General features: G+C 34.8%; 1 pseudogene; it reads left to right on the top strand.

Moving 5' to 3' along the window:
• The first annotated feature begins 241 nt into the window (after positions 1 to 241).
• Positions 242 to 5,625, top strand: LOC120204591 (annotated as a pseudogene).
• Positions 5,626 to 5,908: the final 283 nt, after the last annotated feature.

Below are 5,908 nucleotides of genomic sequence, written 5' to 3'. Positions count from 1 at the left end.
AGTTCGACAACTATTTTAGAAATGAGGACTTAAAACGATAAAGATAAATAAAGGCTAAAAATGAAAATATGCCATAACCGCGGTCTGCGAACCGTCTGTATTTATTATTGCGGTCGCCGAGTCATTCCCTCTCGGCTCGTCATCGTCGCCTATAAAAGCCATTGCAACATTTCAAATTTCTCAAATATTTCATTCCACAATATACTCGTAAAGAATCCTTTTCTTCTTTCCAAAAATAATCATGAGAATCTCTTCTCTATTTTCCTTTGTTCATCCCCAGCTTAAACATATTGTCGATAAGATGACTCTCTTCGATACTCTATTGTTCTATGTCCGTACGCCAAATTAATCTATTTCTTTACCATTTGTTCCTAATTAATTACTAATTTGGTGAAGATGTTGGGAAAATTTTAGGTCATACATTTTGTGTACAAGTTTGGGGTGTGCAATCGGTTACCGGTACTGTTGGGATGGCTTACTTGGGAATTAGAAGGCACTTGCACCAACGTTACAATCTGTTCGATGTCGGTTCGGGATGCGGCACAACCGGTAGTGCCGCTGGTCGGAAATATTACATGGTAGAGTTTTGTTATAGGACGGCCGATGGGAAGTGCAACCATCCTAGTAACCATGTAATCGGTAGCCGGGGAACCTTTTTTGGTCGCAATATGCCTCCCTCAACTTCAAATTATGGGGTACGTAAAATTATATTTGATATATATGTAAGGTTGCTAAAATATTAAAACGACATCATTTTAATCTTTTTTTAATCTTTAATTAATAATTTAATTGTTTGTGATATGGTTCCTAATTTTTTTTATTTCTTTCTTAATTTTAAGTTCATTTTTAATTATATTTGAATCACATACTCTTCAACTACTATAGAATACATGTATAATTACAGTTCCTCATTTTGACATCATTTTTTCTTTTTTCTTAATTTAATCCTTCAAAATTTTGTTTTATTTAATTTGATCATTTGACTATCATTTTTTTCTACAAATTCTTCCTCCCATTAATTTCCCGATTGCTTAAAATTCTTATAAACACTTTGTCCTCAAAATATTTTAATATTTATAAATATTTTATATCATATTTAATTTATTAAATAACATTATAAATCTTCTTTATGCATATGGAAAGAGAATATAAAAAATATATGTATATCATATTGTCCCAACCGTCTTTCGGTTGGGCCCGGAATTAGGCTTCGACTTGAATTGATTGGGTTAGAGTCGCCATCAACCGTTTTAAAACAAATTTAGGTGGGTCGGACATCATTTTACATGATCTGCATTTTTCCAGAAATGTTTCAGGTTCGGGAGTTGGTTACGGTTAATGAAGGATTAGTACCCTTAACCGCCCTTTCGATACCAATTAATTTGTCGTTGTCTTTATTTGCGAAAATTAGAAAATTTAAATTGAAATTTAAAAACCCGATTCAAATTACTTACCTTTGATTGGTCGAGGTTACTACTAAAAAAATATTCAAAAAATAAACATCGAAAGAAAAATTAATTAATTAATTAATAAGCAAATCAAAGGAAAAAATGTTAGAAGAAAAATGTGACAAAAGAAGCAAATGTTAGCTTTCAAAAAATGAAAACAATATGTAAAAAATAATAATAATGAAATACATAAATAATAATAATAATAAACATAATAAAAAGAGAATGAAAATAATAATAATAATAATAATAATAATAAACGAAATAAAACGACGTCGTTTTTCTATGGGTATTTATACCCAAACCCACGCCCTACAACCCTTAAGCATTCTCATTTCCTTCTTTGTTCTCTCTCACTAAAAGAGAGAGGAAAACTCCTCTCTGAACTCTCTCTGGAAACTCCACCGGAGGGAATGACCGGCCACCGCTGCCCGAGCAAAACTAACCTAGCCCGAAATGACCCACTCGGCCTCACGAACCCAAAACTAACACCCAAACAACCCCCTATCGGAGTGGATCTACAAAAATATGTTCAGGTTCTCTCTTCCTCTTTTTTACCTTTTCAACGCGTTTTTTCGGCTTCGGTGGTATGGTATTTTCTGTTTGGGCTCTTTTTTGTGTATCTTTTTTGATTTCGGTTATTTTGTGGTGATTTTTGTTTCGGTTGTGTTTGGTCTCTTGTGATGTGCATGTGATGGTTTTACTATTTTGTTCTCTGTTGATGTTGGCTTCTTGTTGATGGACGTTGTGGTACCGATGATGGTGGTTTCGTGTTCTGTTGGCCGATGATCCTTTCTGGTCCTCTCACCGTTGGTTTCCGTGGGTATTTATAGCCCCCAGTCGGGGCTGTTCTCCGTTTGTTTCAGGGGTCGTTCACCCCTGTTTCTTGATTAAATTGGGGTGGCCGGTTGTTGTTGGTTGAGGACCCGGAATGGTGCAGTCCCGGGCTATCCCTGTTCGAACGCTAATAATCTCGGCCGACGTGACTGTGACTTTTCGGTGTTGACCTTTGTGCGGCGCCCTCTCTTTCTATTGGGCTAGTTCAGACCCATTTCTTGGATTGTTTGGACCCGAACAGTGGACTCTCTAGGACCTGGACAAAATTTAAAAACAAAAAACAAAAAATAATTAATAAAACAAATAGAATAATAATAATAATATAATATAAATTATATAGTATATATATTTCAAAAATATTTTTAAACTATATATTATATTTTTAAAGAAGTTTTCAAAACTATATATATAGTTTTCAAAATGTTTTAAAAATATTATATAAGTTTTCAAAAAAATGTTTTTAAAACTATATATTATATATTTTTTCAAAAATGTTTTAAAAAATTATATATTATATAAGTTTTAAAATGTTTTAAAAACTATATAATATATAAATGAAAATGTTTTCAAAACTATATATTATATATATTTTAAAAATATTTTCAAAAACTATATAATATATAAATTTTCGAAAATCGTTTTCTAAAAATTATATATTATATTTTGTCAAAAACATTTTCACAAACTATATTACTATATATATATATATAAACAAAATAACTCCGGACGAAAATGAGTATCTACACATATATGATTAGGGAGAATCATTTTACAATTAAATTATATGAATCAATATCATAATATTATAAATAATTATATTTAAATTTGAACAAATATTTCAGTTTGACTTAATTCGACTTAAAAAATTTAAAAATTAAAGTTAAATGATAAAATAATACTCATAAATTCAACTCGGTCAAATACTTATTCCCTCTTAAAGTACTTCTATTAATAGTAATACCGTAAATGTACCAAAAATTATTTTGATTTTAACTTGTGTGTATTAAATGTAAAAGATCAATATAGTGCCTTTATACAAAGAATCAATTGTTACAGTTTAGTTTCATTAATTTTTTAAAATTAGTATAAAAATTGAATTAAATTATTCATCTATCTAATGGAATTGAATCTACCTCATTTTTAACACATGTAGTTGTTGGATCCTCTCACCCGTCAATTGTAGCCGCAAAGCTTTTGGCTAGGAAGAAAATGATAGATACAGGGGAACAACTCAACATGATCGCCAGCTCTTGGTTCAGTTCATGATCCATGATTGGATCGATCGTTTGGAGGACACTCAACAGGTGAATTCCTTTATTCTGCCTTAACCTTGTTTTCTTCTATTCGACTAGTCTAGCTCAAAAATTTGACGAAAACGAAACACCGTTCTGAGAAAATCGTTCGTTTCGCCGGCAATGGCAGGTCGAACTCAGTGCTCAGTGCTCCACCGATATTGCAAGTGCCAAGTGGTTGCCCTTTGAAGTCATTCAAGTTCTTCAAGTCCAAGATGGTCTCCACCGGTGAACCCGATATAAAGTTCGAATTTTTGAATACAAGGACCCCTTGGTGGTACGTTATGAATTTGTCGTTTTTCGTAAAATATTTATGTCCTACACGTATTTAATTTGTACTTTGTAAATTTAGGGATGGAAGTGTAATATATGGGAACAACGATGAAGGGATGAGAAGTGTGACAGCATTCAAAGATGGGAAGCTAAGAATAAGAGCATATGGGCTCCTGGAGCATGATGACAAAGGGATTCCGATTTCCAGCGACGTACGAAACTGCTGGGCCGGCTTTCTCCCTCCTACAAGCCTTATTCGTCCGCGAGCACAACGTCGTTTGCGATATGCTCAAAGTAGGTCATGTTAGTTAGAAACTGATCATTGTAGCTGATGATGAACTATAAATGATCTGTTTGATTTTTCTTCTCAGGAACATTACCCTGATCTCGACAATGAGAAGCTCTACTGACATGCAAGACTGGTGACCTCGACTGTTATTGCTAAAATCCACACGATCGATTGGATCGTAGAGCTCCTCAAAACCGACACTCTTCTTGGCGGAATGAGGGTCAATTGGTAAGAAACTGGCTATTGTTTTGGCCATCTACTATGATATTGTTGAATTGCTGATATTTTATGTTTTATGCAGGTACGGTTTACTTGGGAAGAAAGTTAAAGATTTGTTTGGGCACATTGGTGGAGCTATACTAAGTGGATTGCTTGGTCTTAAGAAGCCTAAAGATCACGGAGTCCCATACTCTCTTACAGAAGAGTTTTCTAGTGCTTACAAAATGCATTTGCTTCTGTCCGAAAAATTAATCCTTCGGGACATCAGCAAGTCTACTAATCCAAACTATGAATGCCCTCCTATATCAGAGAAGTAATGCTTCCCTTTCCCTTTAACGATTACTTTGCGATTTCGAACTTGAAAACATGTACACGACTTAATTCGTATGACAACAAATATATATAGGGTGCCTATGACAGAAATGGTCGGCAAAGTAGGCGAAGGAAGACTGTCGAAGATCGGTATGGAACAAATGTTGGTATCAATGGGTCATCAAGCATGTGGTGCAGTCATTTTATGGAACTATCCATCATGGATGAGGAATCTTATTCCTCATGACATCAATGGGGAAGAACTACCTGATCTGGTCGATATGGCTGCTCTCGAAAGTAATTCGTTTTTCGATATTTTGCAGAAGTTTTAACTTTTGATTTTAGTGACATCCTTTACAATGTTGTGAATTGTGTGTCCATGTTGATTTGGTTTGTGTAGTTTATAGAGATGGGGAAAGGGGAGTTGCTCGGTACAACGAGTTCCGAATGAACTTACTGATGATTCCAATCGGCAAATGGGAAGATTTAACGGATGACTGTGAAGTCATCGATGCTCTCCGTGAGGTTTACGGCGAAGATGTCGAGAAGCTCGATCTGCTTATCGGCCTACATACAGAGAAAAAAATCAAGGGCTTCGCCATCAGTGAGACTGCCTTCTTCATCTTTCTACTCACTGCATCAAGGTAAAATGAAACTAAAATCAGTTCCTTTTATTTGCTTTGGTTGACTTGTTTTTCAATGGTGAGAACTATTTCTCAGGAGGCTCGAAGTCGATCGATTTTTCACCACAAATTTCAACCCCGAAACCTACACCGAGGAAGGCCTCAAATGGATCAACAAGATGGAGACGTTGAAGGATGTGATCGATCGGCATTTCCCTCGCATGACGGCGAAATGGATGAGGTGTTCGAGTGCATTCTCTGTTTGGAGTGCACCACATGAGGAAACAAACTACATCCCCCTGTATCTGAGACTAGCTACTTGATCACAATGACCATATTACAAAGCATAAAACTAGACATGATTCCTAGGAATGTCTTCCATATACTTGTCGGAAAATAGTAAATGCCCATGTAGAGAACTTCCTTTACATCAAACTAGTACCATCATGACTTATATATCCACTAGTGTAGTAGTGTTGATCCAGCTGATACATGGATTTTATTAATGAGTGCTTTAATGAAAAAAATTAAGGTTATTATTTTATATATATGAATTTCTTCATCTCGGCTATGGATGTTACAAATATTAGGTTCATCATTATGAACCACCTGGTC

The sequence above is a fragment of the Hibiscus syriacus genome, unplaced genomic scaffold (assembly GCF_006381635.1).
Source record: "Hibiscus syriacus cultivar Baekdansim isolate YM2019G1 unplaced genomic scaffold, ASM638163v2 tig00011079_pilon, whole genome shotgun sequence".
Taxonomy (NCBI): Eukaryota; Viridiplantae; Streptophyta; class Magnoliopsida; order Malvales; family Malvaceae; genus Hibiscus; species Hibiscus syriacus.
The sequence above is the reverse complement of the archived record's forward strand: the minus strand, read 5'-3'. Positions and strand labels throughout refer to the sequence as shown.